The sequence below is a fragment of the Tamandua tetradactyla genome, chromosome 3, assembly GCF_023851605.1.
Source record: "Tamandua tetradactyla isolate mTamTet1 chromosome 3, mTamTet1.pri, whole genome shotgun sequence".
Classification (NCBI taxonomy): Eukaryota; Metazoa; Chordata; class Mammalia; order Pilosa; family Myrmecophagidae; genus Tamandua; species Tamandua tetradactyla.
The window spans coordinates 180763686-180779559 of NC_135329.1; the positions used below are offsets into that span (position 1 = coordinate 180763686).

The 15874-nt window shown below is 34.8% G+C and overlaps 1 protein-coding gene across 19 annotated transcripts in view; it reads left to right on the forward strand.

Moving 5' to 3' along the window:
• The window catches only part of PARD3B (par-3 family cell polarity regulator beta), a 1143268-nt gene that overhangs the window by 968078 nt on the left and 159316 nt on the right, over window positions 1–15874 (forward strand). The window lies entirely within an intron of this gene.

A 15874-nucleotide genomic window follows, 5' to 3' on the forward strand; every position in this document is an offset into this window, starting at 1 on the left:
TTTATGTAGATTTATAATACCCAAAAACAGTCAACATAAGGGATTTGTCCTAGTTCTTTTCCACATGATGACAAGTATCCCCATGTCTATGGCCTGTCATTTGTTTTTGCAGATATAACACCTGGCAGTCCCTAAAATTATAAGTGCTATATTCCAGATAATTTTTAATACAGAAAAATTACTTTCTCCTCTGCCTCATTTAGTGCTACAAATAGTGGGCACATATAAACTGAAGGAATATAAAAAATAAGACTATTTCTTGCCCTATATGAATATCAGTAGAAATAAAGCACAATAGAAATAAAGCATATTGCAGGCAACCAGTTACAAATTTTATCCAACCAGCAGAGCAGTCTCGAGGACAGATAATTATAGCTCTTTCTTCGGTTTGGCCAACAGTCTGGGGACCATCTTTTCATGTCTTTATTACTTAATGACACCTTATGTAGGGACCTTGTGCATAGTTTTGTTATAAGACTACCAGGCATTGTTAGAGGATGCAGAAAGCTCTATGTAAGTTAGTTTTGTTTTGTCTTTCCTCCCTGGGGTCAATTTCTCAGCGAAAGCTAAGGATGTTTACTAAGCGTTTCTGAGAAATTTGTCCACATTATGAGATCATATTTTACAGGAACTCAGTATATTAGCAATACAACTGTTGAATGGGTCTAGGAAAGGTATAAGTGCAGGGAAAATGTAAGTTGCAATAATGTGAGAGCCTTCATGAACAGCCATTCTCTTGAAATGGTAGTATGTAGCAGAAGGTGGTAAAGAGTCTTGCCAATTGATATGTAAAAAAAATGCACCTAATAGGTAGAAATTAAAATTACTGCCATGATTTTAGAATATGAAATAAACTCAGTGTCAAATACATAAACTCAGTGTCAAATAGATTTTTTTTTTCAATTTGATAGTAGAAAGTCTGATTCTGGGGCATTAAGGATATGGAAATCTTTTCTGTAGTAATTCTACCAGTGAAAAAAATAAAAAAATAACTTCCCAAGGATCTCCAAAATAGGAATCTTCCACCCTCGAAGGTTTCCTAAACTTTATTGCCTTGAACTTCTTTAATGAGCATGGTTTGACATTTGGCGAACCATGGAATATTCAAGCATGCTATTCACTGTATTTGGGGCATAGCATTATTGAATTTTCAAACCGTAGAGGACTCAATGTGTGGTTTGTGTGTACAAAGACAAAAACTTAAAAGTCTATTTAAAAGGTTAAATTAGTAGCATTAAAGAACTTGCGTATCAATGTTATAGAATATCAAATTTACTGTACAGAAATATAAATATTTATTACAAGCAAAGTGTAATAAATTCCACCATCTGGTTCTCTTATCACATCAGGTCTGGTGGGGGCTGACAAGAAAAAAGAGACAGGACAAAAGGAGATTATCTACAAAATGTTTTAGACACCTAGGCAGGCATAAGAAAGATGGTGAAAAATATTAATGCAATTAAAATAGTTCTGTTGAAAAGATGAAACATTGATCACAAAGATTGCATGCAACTCTGTATTGGCTGATCATAATAATAACAATAATAATAATAATAAAAGCTGTAATTGTTCTTGACCAGGTATAGCTTACAGCTTTGAAACTGCTTTCATAAGGAAAAGCTGAAGAAACTGGGCCTGTTCACTGGAACAAAAGATAATTGTGGTGACCTAATTGCAGCTTCTGTTATAAAAGCAGAAATGATAGCAGGAAAAATTATCTCCACTGTCAAAAGAGAAAGCTGTACAGCAGGTAGTTTATAATCTCTTTTAATGATACCACTTCTTTTACCCCATGTCTCTTCCCTGAAAAACCTTTTCTGACCTCTAGTTCTGTCACACTAGAAGAAGCAAGCCTCCTCTTCACTACTGCTCATTTCTGACTTGGGTGTTTGGGCTCACAAAGGAGCAACAAAAAGATTTTTAGTGCCTGTACTTTCCTAGCACTGGTCAAATGAGTAAGAACTATATTCTGTATGAGACAAAATTAATCAAGAAATAATATACAAAAGTAATACAATTTTATAATTTTTTGAGGGTAAACTGCAGAGTATTAAATAGTAATCAATAATTTTTAAGCAGAATCATAAAAGGCAAATGACAAACTCAGAAAAGCTATATGCAACTTGTATCATAAAATGCCAACATCACTATTATTCAAAGGTCTTTGAAAAATTGAAAGAAAAAATAACCGATAATCTGATAGAAAAATCAGCAAAAGATATGGGTATCTTCCAGAAGAGGAAATGAAAATGCTTCTTAAACATATGAAAAGATACTCAGCATCACATAAGAAGAGATAGGCTAATTAAAATGTCATTGAACTATCACATCTCACCTATGTTCACCCAAAGTTAGACTGTGTATGCTATTGGTGAGATTATAGAGAAATACACATCTTCTTGCATTGCAAGTTTTAATGCAAAAATTTTCCATGGAAGGAAATTTGTCAGAATCTAAAAAAATCCTACTTGTATTTCTCTTTGACCCAGTAATCCTAATTCTATGCATTCAACCCAAAGCCCACAATGGCAAAATTATAGATTGAATTTGCATAAGATTTTTCATTATAGTGTTATTTTTAATAGCAAAAGATTGGAAATACCTAAATGCCCAAGACTATATGACTCATTAAATAAATAGTAGGATATTCACACATTAAAATATCATTGAACTTAAAGAAAAGTGAGTGAGCTCTCTATTCACTAATATGGAGTGCTCATTTGAATGCTGTAATGTGAAAAAGCAAAATGTAGAAAAATGTGTACAGAATGCTACCTTTTGTGTAAGAAGGAAGGGATATAAATATATAAGCATTTGCTTTAATTTGCAAAAATAAACATTATAGTTGCATAGCTTAGGATGAAGACCAAGATGAAAGATAGATAACTATAATTTGTAATATAGTTTAATTTGGAGACATAAACCTTCAACATATGCAATAAATAAAATTGAAGAAAAACAGCAATCTCTACAAAGTGAAAACAAACCAAAATGAATAACCCAACTATTAAACAAATTTGATGTATAAGCACTCAAGAAAAATAATTACTTTAGGTGACATTAGAATACAGTATTTTGATTGTATATATTTAGTGGGATATATTCTAAGGAAAAATACATCTATGAAGAAATCTTAGACTTCATACAACAGTCTTATTAATATTAATATTATTAATTTAAAACTGTATATTTAAAATAATATGATGCAAATAAATGTTAAGAACCAAGATTTTCCATATAAAAGCAAAGAGAAACAAATACAAATTCTTCAAGTAAATATTTTGTAATGTTAAATTAAAGTCAAAAGAAGATGTCAGTATGGACTCAAGATTTTTAAAATAAAAATATGTATTTCCCAGCTCTTTCCATAGAAAAGGCTTAGAAGCAATGATAACTCAATCACAGTGAGCACTCCTGGAGCCCAAATTGAGTCTCTAGATGTTATTCCCCACTCAAAAGAAATAGAGCTCCCTGTGGAGCAGGAGGAATGACTGCTTCCAAGTTTGGGACAAAAGATAATTCAAGATGACCATGGGAAAACTTGTTTGTCAGGAAAGCAAGGAAGCTATCAAAGAACGGTGAACCAAGTGGAAGGGACAAGGATGCCAACAGAGAAAAAGTCTCCATTGACTAAATATGGGACAATTTGTGCAATTAAAAGCATAATGAATGTAATTAATTAAAACATCCTAAATATATTTCTTAAAATCATCACAATGGTGTTCACAACTACCTCTTTGAAAAAAAAAAATTTACCTAACAATTCATTTGTCACCCTTGGGAGCATCTAGGATACTAACTCCTTACTCTGAAAATCAGCAATTAAAAAGAGAAAATTAAGCATTTATTCTGCCTTCCCTGTATTAAATCTATTTCTAGGTAATAAAAAAAACTGTTGAGGGAAAGAATTCCACCTCATAAATGAGAAGGAATAATGGATTTCAAAAATTACCATTTTGCAACCCTGATGAAATAATTAAATCAGGCAAGAATCACCAATGGAGGAAATGATAGATGAAAGATTGGTGGAGGAACTTTACAATGGAGACATCAGTTTGTCACCTTAGCATCACTAAGGTGAGACAACCAGATGTGTATGCCTCACCACCTTTAAGGTATTTGTACTAGCTTCCTAGAGCTGCTGTAATAAATTACTACAAACGTGGTGGCTTAAAACAACAGAAGTATATTCTCCCACAGTTCTCTGGAAGCCAGATGTCTGAAATCAAATCAGTAGGGTTGGTTCTTTTTGGAGGCTCTGAAGGAGAATCTGTTCCTTGCTTCTTTCCTGGCTTCTGGTGCCAGCCAGTAAAATCCTTGGTAAACACATTGCTCCAAACTTTACTTGACATCACCCTGTACTAGTTTGAAAGGATGTGTGCCCCCTAGAAAAGCCATGTTTTAATCAAAATCCTATTTCATAAAGGTAGAATAATCCCTATTCAATACTGTATGTTTGAAACTGTAATCAGATCATCTCCCTGGATGATGTGATTTAGACAAGAGTGGTTAATAAGCTGGATTAGGTCTTGATTGGTTTATTGGAGTCCTATAAAAGAGGAAGCATTTTGGAGAATGGGAGATTCAGAGAGAGCAGAGAATGCTGCAGCACCATGAAGCAGAGAGTCCACCAGCCAGCGACCTCTGGAGATGGAGGAAAACACCTCCCAGGGAGCTTCATGAAACCAGAAGTCAGGAGAGAAAGCTAGCAGATGATGCTGTGTTTGCCATGTGCCCTTCCAGCTGAAAGAGAAACTTTGACTGTGTTCGCCATGTGCCCTTCCACTTGAGAAAGAAACTGTGAGCTTCATTGGACATTTTGATTGGACATTTCTATAGACTTCTTTTCATTGGGACATTTTCTCGGCCTTAGAACTGTAAACTAGCAACTCATTAAATTCCCCTTTTTAAAAGCCATTCTGTTTCTGGTATATATTGCATTCCAGCAGTTAGCAAGCTAGAACATACCCCAGTCTCAATCTTCACATCACCTTCTTGTCTGTTTCTCCTCTTCAATTGCTGTCTTCTCTTCTTATAAGGACACCTGTGATTGGATTTAGGGCACATCTGGAAAACCCAAGATGACCTCATCTCAGAATCCTTAACTTAATTTTGTTTGCAAAGACTCTCTAAATAATGTCACATATTCCTGGTGGTCATTCTTTTGGGGAGCAGGGTGGTGGAGCACACCATTCAAACCACTACAGTATTCTTCTCCCAAAAAAGTTAAACCTGAATCTAATTGTCTTTATCTTCACTGTGGAATCTAACTAAACTCTAGCTGTCTCCCACCACAGCCACTAGTCACATGTGGTTCTTAACATTTAAATTAATTAAGATTAAAATATCATTTCTTCGTCACATTAGCCACATTTCAAGTGCTTAGCCCCGTATGACTACTGGTTACTGTATTAAACAACAGAGATAAAAAGCATTTCCATCATCACAGAAATCTCTATTGGGTTACACTGCTCTAGAGCTACCTTTCATAAGCAGGAAATACGGGGGCTGGAGGAAGAGGTTAACACCAAAAGGGAGCAAAGAGACAAAGCAGGATGTGAAATAACCTACAGGATAATTGACCTGTTGTAATGGCCTGGAAAAAATGAAAAGTGAAAAGGAAAGAGTACAGTTATACAGGATAAATAAGACTTAGACATAATAACCAAATTTAATGTGTGGACAGTTTTTGAACCTTAATTCAAATAAATCAACTGGGAAAGACAAATTATATTTCATTATTTGGGAAAATTTGTTTATAAACTAGGTATTATATGATACTAAGGAATAATTGTTAAATTTTACATGGGATAGTGGCATTGTAATTATATAATAAAATGTTCATGACTTTTAGATATCTCTTCTGAAGTATTTAGGGGATAAATACCTGAGATTTACTTTCAAACTACTTAGCAAAAATATAAAAAGGGGAAAGGGAGAGATGAAGATAATATGGCAAAATCTTGATAATTATAGAATTATTTGATAATTATAGTACTGGATAATAGGTACATGGGGAAAATTGTACTACTATCTCCACTTTGGCATATAGTAAAGTGTTCATTATATACGCTTTTATCAATAATATATACATTTTTAATGTGCTCATGTTTAGATTCTTTGTAGCCTAAGTGAAGAAACATGAATATTGAGGAAGAAATTGAAGACTACATTTCCTGCTATTTAAATTTGAGCTCTTAGACTAATTACTTAACATCTCTGAACCTCAGTTTCCTCATCTATAACATCCAGGCTGACATAGCCCTTGTGAGAATTAAGCCATATAATCAAGAGCAAGTACTTTGAAAGTATTGTTATTATTCTATTCCCACTGAGAAATAAATGGAATGAAAACTAGATGGAATGGGTTCTTGCAAGCAGCAAAACCTCCCTAATTTGTGGTGTTTGAAGGGCCTTAATTGTAGAATGTTTTAAAATAAATCCCAATTTGTGTTTGGCTCATGGACCCAACCACTTCTGACCAGCTGCACAGCTACACCTTGGTGCAAACCACCTCTCAGGAGTCTGTTGTAATGGCCCCTAAACGCTCACCATGACTTTTCTCTTGCCCAGTGCCCAGCCGCCTTCATTCTGTTCTTATCACAGCCGTCAGAAGGATCCTTTAAGTTGTAAGTCAGGCCACGGCATGCCACTGCTTCAAACTCCTTACTGGCTTCCTACCTCCCTGAGAGTGGAAGTCCAGATCTTTCCCGTGACCCTCAGTGCCCTATGCCAGGCCTGCATTTCCTCTGTGGCCTCCCCCGACCCCTCTCTCCCTCCCGCGGCTTCCTTACTCTGTTGGGCACTTGTACCTGTTCTCACTTTGGCCCGGAATATTCTTCCCGGGGGACCTGTGTGGTTCCACCCGCCTCTTCTTTAGGCCCTTAATTTCATGTTCTCAGCGGGGCCTTTTCTCCCCCCCGTATTTAAAAGCTTCACCGCACATACCACACACGTACACTTAAGCACGCCTCCCGCCTTGTCCTGTTCTAATTTTCCCCGTAGCACTTACCACCGTCTAGCATTTTCAAAATGTTTAGTTATTCTGTTTACTGTCTGTTTCCACCCTTTCTTGACTACACACAGATTTACCAGGGCAGGGATTCGTATGCACTGCTGAATCCCCGACATTCAGAACATAACTTAAAACACAGAGGTGCTCAATAAGTATTTGTTGAATGAATGAATGCAGAAAGGTGTAACAGAGTTCCAGCAACTTATCTTTAGAGGGTGTGTTCATGGATCAATAAGAATGATTTGGACTTTTCAACTTTAATAGCTGGCATATAAATCAGTACTTTGGAAGTGTTAAAATTGCTTGTGAAAGGGTATATTTTCTTAAGCAATTTAAATATTTTCCCAGCAATCACACTAGTTATATTCATTTATTATAACAATTACCTTTAGGTAATATGCTTAAAAGAGTCAGAATTATATATATATATAAAAATAAATTTAGAATTAATGACTCCAAATTTGTTAGATTACAGTACATGGATTTTTAAAAGTACAACTGGGGTAATCGGCATTTTTATATTATCTTTTCTTTTTTTTTTAATTGAGGTTTACACATAGAAAAATGCTCAGTTTTTAAATGTACAGAATATTCTGCATTCTGTTTCAATGAATGCACATCAAGATACAGAACATTTCAATCCACCAGAGTTTCCTTCTGTGCTTTCCCATTAAGTAACCCCCCACCCCCGATTCCATGAAGCAACTGATCTGCTTTCTATCACCAAAGGATTATCTTGCCTGTTATAGACTTTCTTATATACAGAAGCATACAATACTTTCTTTTTTGTGTCCACCTTCTTTCACTCAGCATAGTAATTTTGAGATTTATCCATGTTGTTGGGTATTTCAGTAGTTTGTTTCTTGTTATTGCTGATTAGTACTGCCCTGTATGAATGTATAGCATAGTTTGTTTATTCATTCTCCTATTGATGGATATCTCTGTTATTTCCAGTTTTTGCTATTCTGAATAAAGCTGCTACTAAACACTCTTCAAGGCTTTTTACAGATATATGCCTTCGTTTCTCTTGCATAAATACCTAAGAGTAAAATGCTGGTTCATCACATAGCTGCATGATTAGTTTTATAAGGATCCTTTTTCAAAATGTTCATGCCATTTTACACACCTACCAGCAATATCTGAAAGTCCTGGGTGCACTACAACTTTTCTAACATTTGGTGTGTCATTATTTTTCATTTTAGTCATTCTAGTGGATGTATAAGAATATTTCATTGAAAATTTAATTTGCATTGCCCTGATGACAATGAGGTTGACTACTTTTTCATGTGCTTATAATACACTTATATGTCTTGCTTTTCTAAGTATCTTTCATTCTTTTGCTCTGTTCCAATTGGGTTATTTTTCTCTTTATTATTGTATAGCATATATTTTTAATATTTTTATACAAATCCTTTGTCAGATGAGTGTGTTGCAAATATTTTCTCTCATTTGCATATCATTCTTTTTGTGTGTTTTGATGAGAAGTTTTTATTTTGATGAAATCCAATTTACCATTTTTTTCTTTTATGGATCATACCTTTCCATGTCCTCTCTAAGAAATCATTGCCACCCCAAAGTTTTTAGCCTTTGTGTTCAGGCTTATCTTCAATCTTGAGTTGATTTCTGTTATAGTATAATGCAGGGCTGAGGTTCTTGTTTCCCTTATGGATACTGAGGTGTTCCAGCAGCATTTGTTAAAGGTCTTTCACACCTCTTATTAAATTTAACCTAAAGTTTTTGATGTTCTTGAATCCTATTTTAAGTGGCATTTTTTTCTTGATTTTATTGTCTAATTACTCACTATTACTATGTAGAAATAATATTAAATTTAGATCCTGCATCACCAATGATGAAAACTATAATTCAGGAAAACTTTCCTGATTATATATATATATATTAAAAATACATATTAAAAGATACATCAACCCAGAAATGATTTTTCAGTAAGATTACTAAACTTAAAGAAAAGTAAAAAAATAAAAATCTTTTGCCTGACTAAGTAGAAAGAACAAGTTACTTAAAAGGTAAATAAAATTAGATTATCATTAGATCTTTCAAGTATAATACTTTATTATAAGAAAAGGGAGTCACAGATTTTTGATACCTAAGGAAAAAATGTGAGTCCTTTCTGAGAAATCTACTACCTGTCTGGATACTCAATGACATAAAGACTGCTGGTGAGCAGTCAGTGTATAGTTACTCACAGAGCTAAGAACAAATGAGAGTTAAATAGAAGAGAGGCATAGTATATATTGTCTGTATGCATTTACAGTGTATAGTACAACTACAAAAATGGGGGGGGTATTGGCAAAAGCAAAATGCAATTCTTTTAAAATATATAATTTTGGTGATAGTATTGGTATTGTAATTCTGAAATTATTATGTATGTAATGCAGAGTAAAACAAATGAGTGTTTTACTAAACACTAAAGGGGTGTTTAATTCTAGCATTCCCTGTATCTTGAGAACCAGGATTCTTAGTATAAGAAAGATACAAATGTAATATAGAAGTGGTTGTGATGGGGAAGGAACACAGAGACCTTCTGGAGTATCTGGCAAAGGTTTATTTCTTGACCTCAGTGATAGTTACAAGTTTGCTTTTATAATAGTTTAAGCCATACATTTGTTTTGAATGAATTTCTGTGGGTTTTTTTCTTTTTCTTTTGTATTTTACAAGAAAAGATTGAAAACAGACAAACAAAACCAGCATGAATATAAGATTTACCTCACCAAAATATTTAAATATTAGGGAAATCCGTGTAATATCAGTTTATATATAGAAATTTGTCAGTAATTTTCACTAAAGTTATTCCATTTATAGAGGTGTTACAGGTGGATAACTCCGTTTCCATCATATCAGACTTACAGCCTGGTAGTAAATAAAACCATCCATTTCCGCCCCCTATGTTTGTGTGCCTCCCTCTGACTGGGCTGTCCCACACCATTTCTACATCTCTTCTCCTGTAACAAGGCTGACAAATTCCTTCAAAGCCCAGCTCATGGGGCACGGCTTTTATGACACTTCCTCAGAATTCCTAAGCTGAATTGACTGCTACCCTTTAACTCTTCATACATACAGTCCTTTGTTGAGTCTTTGTTTAATAGTTTCCCCCAATGAATTAGAATTACTTGTTTATGTCTCCCCTGATCGGTTTACCCTGTGAACTCTTTGGTATACTGTAGAATATCAGTTAATATTAAATGAATTAATCAGTCAGCCAAAACTTAGTGGAAAGGAAACTCATAGGATACATTTAAGGAGCTTGTAATCCAGTTATGGAAGCAGAATGTCTACATATGAATCAATGGAAGGTTTTTGTTCTGTTTATCTTTTTACAATGTGATATGTCAATTATAGATTAATAGAGAATTTACTGGAGGATGCATAGGTGGAAGAGGAGAATTGTTGGGTTAATGTGAAGTTATAATCAACTAAGTTTAGTCTTATGCTAGAGAAAAATAGAGTCAAGGGCTTCTTGCAATGACAGTTAATTTGTTAGAAATCAAACATTCAGTGAGCAGTAATATGAAAGAAATTGTCTTAACTGACTTGATAATGGAGTCATGAGAAACCAGGTTAGGAAGACAGGATGTCTGCTGGTGCAGGGTATCTATAAAAATAAAGTTTTGGTATGCTGCAATAGTCAATGTATAGTTGTTGGGAAGTTTTTTTACATTAAAAAAATTTTCAACATTATCTTTAAAATATATGGTATAAAAATTCAAATACTGTATAAGGTATAAAGGTTACCACCAATTCCACTCTCCAGAAATGACCAGTTATGAATTTTTTGCATATCCCATCAGATATTTTGTATGCTTATTCAAGGATTTGAACACACAAATACATCATTCAACTATTTATACATACCTTCATCCATATGTACATCTTATTTCCCTTTAGTATAGGAGGAGTAGGGCCCTAATTTTTACAACTACCTAATATTTCTTTGCAAAGTCCCCTATTAATGGACATTTAGGTTATTTCCTGTTTTTTTCACTATTGAAATAGTACATAGTATGTTTTGTTTTTTATCATACCTGGGATCCTTTAGTTATAGTACAGAAATTTATTCCCCTTACAGTTATTGTCATAACATACATTTGGTCATCTTATTTTATGTTACCTTCTATTTTACTGCCTGCTTTGTTTTCTGTTTTCTACTAAGTAGTCTGCATTGTTTCATGTATTTCTCTCCTGCTAATAATTTGTCTTTTTAGTGGTTACTTTGTAATTATATCTAATGTGCACAGACCTCTGCATCTCAATTTGCCATCTCTAAATAGTAACTACTGTTGCCTGTTTTGAAAGATGACAGGAAAAATTATACTTGGGTGATAATGCGAATTTCTCCTGACTCACTCCCTTCTTATTGGTTTCTGATTCTCATTATTGATATTATTTTATAGGATCAGGATTTTTAGTATTTGTATTTTTCTTTAATTATTCCCACAGACATTTAGCTTTAGTTGTATGTTTAAATTAATATATTGTTCACTTGCACACCTTTCATTGCTCAAGTTCACCAGGTTAAATTTTCATTTTGATTCAGTTGTTGGATGATTGCATTTCATTATTAAGTAGTTATGGTGTTTTTTTTTTTAAATGGACCCATATGCAATATATTCCCCTTAGTTTTTCCATGTTTGTGAATGTTTCTCCTTTGTCTTTTATTCATGTTTGAAGCCAGCCTGATTTTGCCTGAATTTATAGAATACTCTACTTTTCTCCTTCTTGAAGCAGTACTTATGTATTAACTACATGCAGTAAGCTCTAATATTTTCTCTTTTATGTATTTTTTAAATGCTGGTTATGAACTACTAAATTTACTACATAGCCTACAGTGCTTAAAATTTTTTTTTAAATCTGTGCTAAAATATAGCATTGGAAGACATAGACAAAAGTGTCCTAAGGTCACCAGCAACATCAATTCCATATGTTCTCTCAGAATATCTTCTTGCCACTTCTGCTGGTTGCCTCGCCCTAGGAGCTTGTCTTCTGGGGTATTCCATTTTGGGAAAACAGATCATCATTACAAGAAATCAGCCTGCTTCTTAATGAACTCCCCTAGATCTTGGGTTTTCTTTTGATGGGTTTGTGTTTGTTTAGCTCTGCTCCATTAATTCTGCCCATCAGGTACAAAGCAGATTGATGCTTCTTCTTTCTTTTAGACTTCGTGAAATTTCTTCAGGGTAGGAGACCTGCTCATAGTAAATATAAACCCTCTAGGCCTACCTTCTATCCCTTCTGAAGTTGGATCCTCACAAAGATTTACCTTACAATCCAGGGTCCTACACCTGTCCATTTGGTCTAAGCAACCGTTTGTTGTCTCTACTCTTCTGATTCTCTCCCTGATTTTCAGTAAAGCATGGGCCTCTTGAGGCACACATCAACTTTTGGTGCATTCCCAATGTTGGGTCAAGTTCAAATTTCATTGCCTGGTATGAGATTATGGCTATATTCCAGTTTCATTGTGGATGAAATTTTCTTCTCGATTTCTGAATTGTTTATCCTGAATGGGTGTTAAAGATGGAAGTAGAGTACCCATACCTTTACTTCACTCATTTATTACTTTTCCTGCTAGAGATTCTTGATCTGGCAGAGATATGATTGAAATGCTATTTGAGGAACATTATCTATCAGCCCTCTAAGGTATAGATTAAAGTAGGATGAGGTGACATATCAAAAGCTTTTACAATAGTCTAGACCAACTCATTACAATTGAATTTTATACAATAATAGAATTCATCTCTATCTGCATTGTCCATTGTGGTAGCAACTAGCCACATGTGGCTTCCCAGCACTTGATGGGGTTGTGCAACTGAGGAACTGAAACTTTACTTTTATTTCATTTTAATTAATTCAAATTTAAATATAAATAATCACATATGGCTAATGGCCACAGTATTGGTCAGTGCAGATCTAGGCAATATAGAAACCTAAAAACTAGTCTGTGGCAGAAGAAATGGAGATGAAAGCACATATTTAAGAGGGGTTACCGAAAAAGAAACAGTACTTTGGTAAAGGAAGACAAAAGGGAAAGATTTGAATAATTCAAAGGCTGTGTACTGGGAAAAATGGGGAGCTGATGGCACCAGCAAATAAAAAGTAAGGGCTATTTGGAAAAATAGATACTTCATAAGTTGAGTTCCAAGAGGTATGGAGACCTCCAAGTGGAGATGACTATAAATAATTAGAATTCTCATACTGAATTGGGATGGGTGTGAGTAGGCAGATCAGAGCTCCAAATGTATGTGTGTGTGTGTATATGTGTGTGTGTATCTCCCTATATAATATATATATTTCCTTGACAATTCTCTCTTGAGAGAGCTTCTTCTGCCTCCATACACCCCTTTTCAGAGATTGCCTTGTCCTGCCCTACATCGAGAGACCCTGATGTATGGCACAATAATAATGGTTCAGAGAAATTACTGTTTCACCTACTGAGTGATTAATATGAAATTAGTTACTGCAACAGTAGTGCAGAGAGGATCGAGAAGGAATCTGGTTTTATTTTAGAAATGAAAAACTACAAGATAAAATAGTGCTTTGCATACACAGAATACTTTTCATCTGAGAATCTTTACCTACTCAGCAAGCTTAATTAATGAGAAAATCTCTAAGAAGTAATGAAATAAGGATCTGCTGGGGCAGATACCAATGTTCTCTTACTGTGATGTTTTAAAATCATGCATGGTGTTTTCCTCTCCCACTAATGCACAAGTGCAACACCGTATGGCAGCACCAGGTAGTCGGCTTCCTATTAAATGATTTCTCTTGGAGACATCCCATTTTGTGAAGGATAGCAACCACAAAGAATCCCACTCCTACCTTTATTGATGTCCTTAGCTCTATTTGTAATGGAAATCTACCCCTGTCATCCTAGTGCAGCTAATGTTCCCTGCATTAGAGTCTGCACTGTCCCTGAAAAGACTGCTGTGTTGCAGAATGGAGCAGGTTATCATCTTTATCAAAAATTATTCAAAACAAACATCCACAAATCTAGGACTAACGTGCATTCAAAGGGGACAGTCAGAGTTGTTTAACGGGTGCCCTACTGTGTAATCTTTCTTTCATCTTCATTCAAAATCCCTGGGAAATTCAAGCTGCCTTTTGCAAAAATATGAATTCTTCTAATTACTTGAGTGTAGGGTATGTAGTTTGGCATGGACAAAAAGAAATGCAATAATATATCCTGGTATTTATTTTATTCTATAGTGACTTGAGAATAGATGTAGATGTTGGATTTTTAGCCTGTACTCTTTTTTTGATAGCAGGGTAGGGGGTGGGGGTGGATTCTTTCTCTCCCTCTCCTATTTCTTTTATCCTCCTTTTCACTCCAAAAAAAAAAAACAAAAAAGAAGGAAAGAAAAAGAAGAGACAAAAATGCTATTCTGCTAAAGAGAAAATACCCTGAAAAATCTTGGCTTCTAAAGATTTGATGCTTTGTAAAATAAAACTGGCTGGGCGGGCCGCGGTGGCTCAGCGGGCAAGAGTGCTTGCCTGCCGTGCCGGAGGACCCCGGTTCGATTCCCGGCCCCAGCCCATGTAAAAAACAAACAAACAAACAAAATATAATAAAACAAGAAAATGTTTAAAAATGTTTCCCTTTCTTCCTCCCTTCCTTCCTTCCATCCTTCCTTCCTTCCCTTCCTCCCTCTCTCTTTAAAAAAAAAAAAATAAAACTGGCTGCCATGTACAAAAACAGGTGTTTTTGTTTGAAGAAAAGAAGAAACTGATGGATTTCCGTTTTTGTTAGTTAATTGAAATCCAGGCCTTATGTATGTGTGTTTGTGTGTGTGTGTGTGTGTGTGTGTGTGTATATATATATATATATATATATATACATACATATATATATAAAGAGAGAGAGAGAGAGAGATGATATAGATATATAGATATAATGTCTCTCTGCCAGATCTATTGCATCTGACCACCAAAAAAAGAGTACAGGCTAAAAATCCAACATCTACATCTATTCTCAAGTCACTATAGAATAAAATAAATACCACAGCCCTCTCCTGTTCTCTGAGCCCAGGAATTCAGATTTGTTCTCAGGCCTTCTTTAGTGTCTATCTTTAGCCACCTAAGCCAGTGTCATCTTCCTCCTCTTTTCTTGTATACACTGTAAGGTTGCCCTTTTCCTCATTAGTGCTGAACATCTCCTAACACTATCAGGTTCACCACTGTCCAATGATATGCCAGAATGACCTTTCCATTTTAACACATAATTGAGATTTAGAAGTGCTGACCTAATACTTTCCAGATTAAATGTCAAATTCTCAAAATTCAGAAGTATTTGGAATTTACCTAAGTATATTTTTCTACTTCCATTGGCAGTAATCTACACAGTGGCACTGATTAACAGTAGCATTTTGTAATATCATTTAAGGCTTTAACACTGTGGAGTTCTGTCAGTAATGGTGTTTAATTCACTTATATGTTCCAATTCATCTCTGTCAGGAACCTATTAATTTCTTCACTATTTTACTCTGTCCATAGCTCCTAAATAATGAGATGCAATGAACCCCATTTGTGTAACCAAAAAACGTAGAATCTTTTATAAATTACCTCTGATTCCACTGCTTTTAGTGAACAGAAAACCTCTGTATTTCTTTTTCATATTTAAATCCATTTTGTAAGCTCTTTTCTCTAGAACAATATATAGGAACTCCAGATCACCAAACAATGAAATAATAGAAAAAGTATAAAATTTCGATGGGAACTTTAACATTCATCCCTATCCCAAAGATGACTTCTAAAATTTCCTGCCAAAGATTACTCTTCACTCAACATATTCCATTTTTAGGGAGAGGATGTTAATGAAAACCATCCTCTGACTCAGCCATCAGCCCAGTC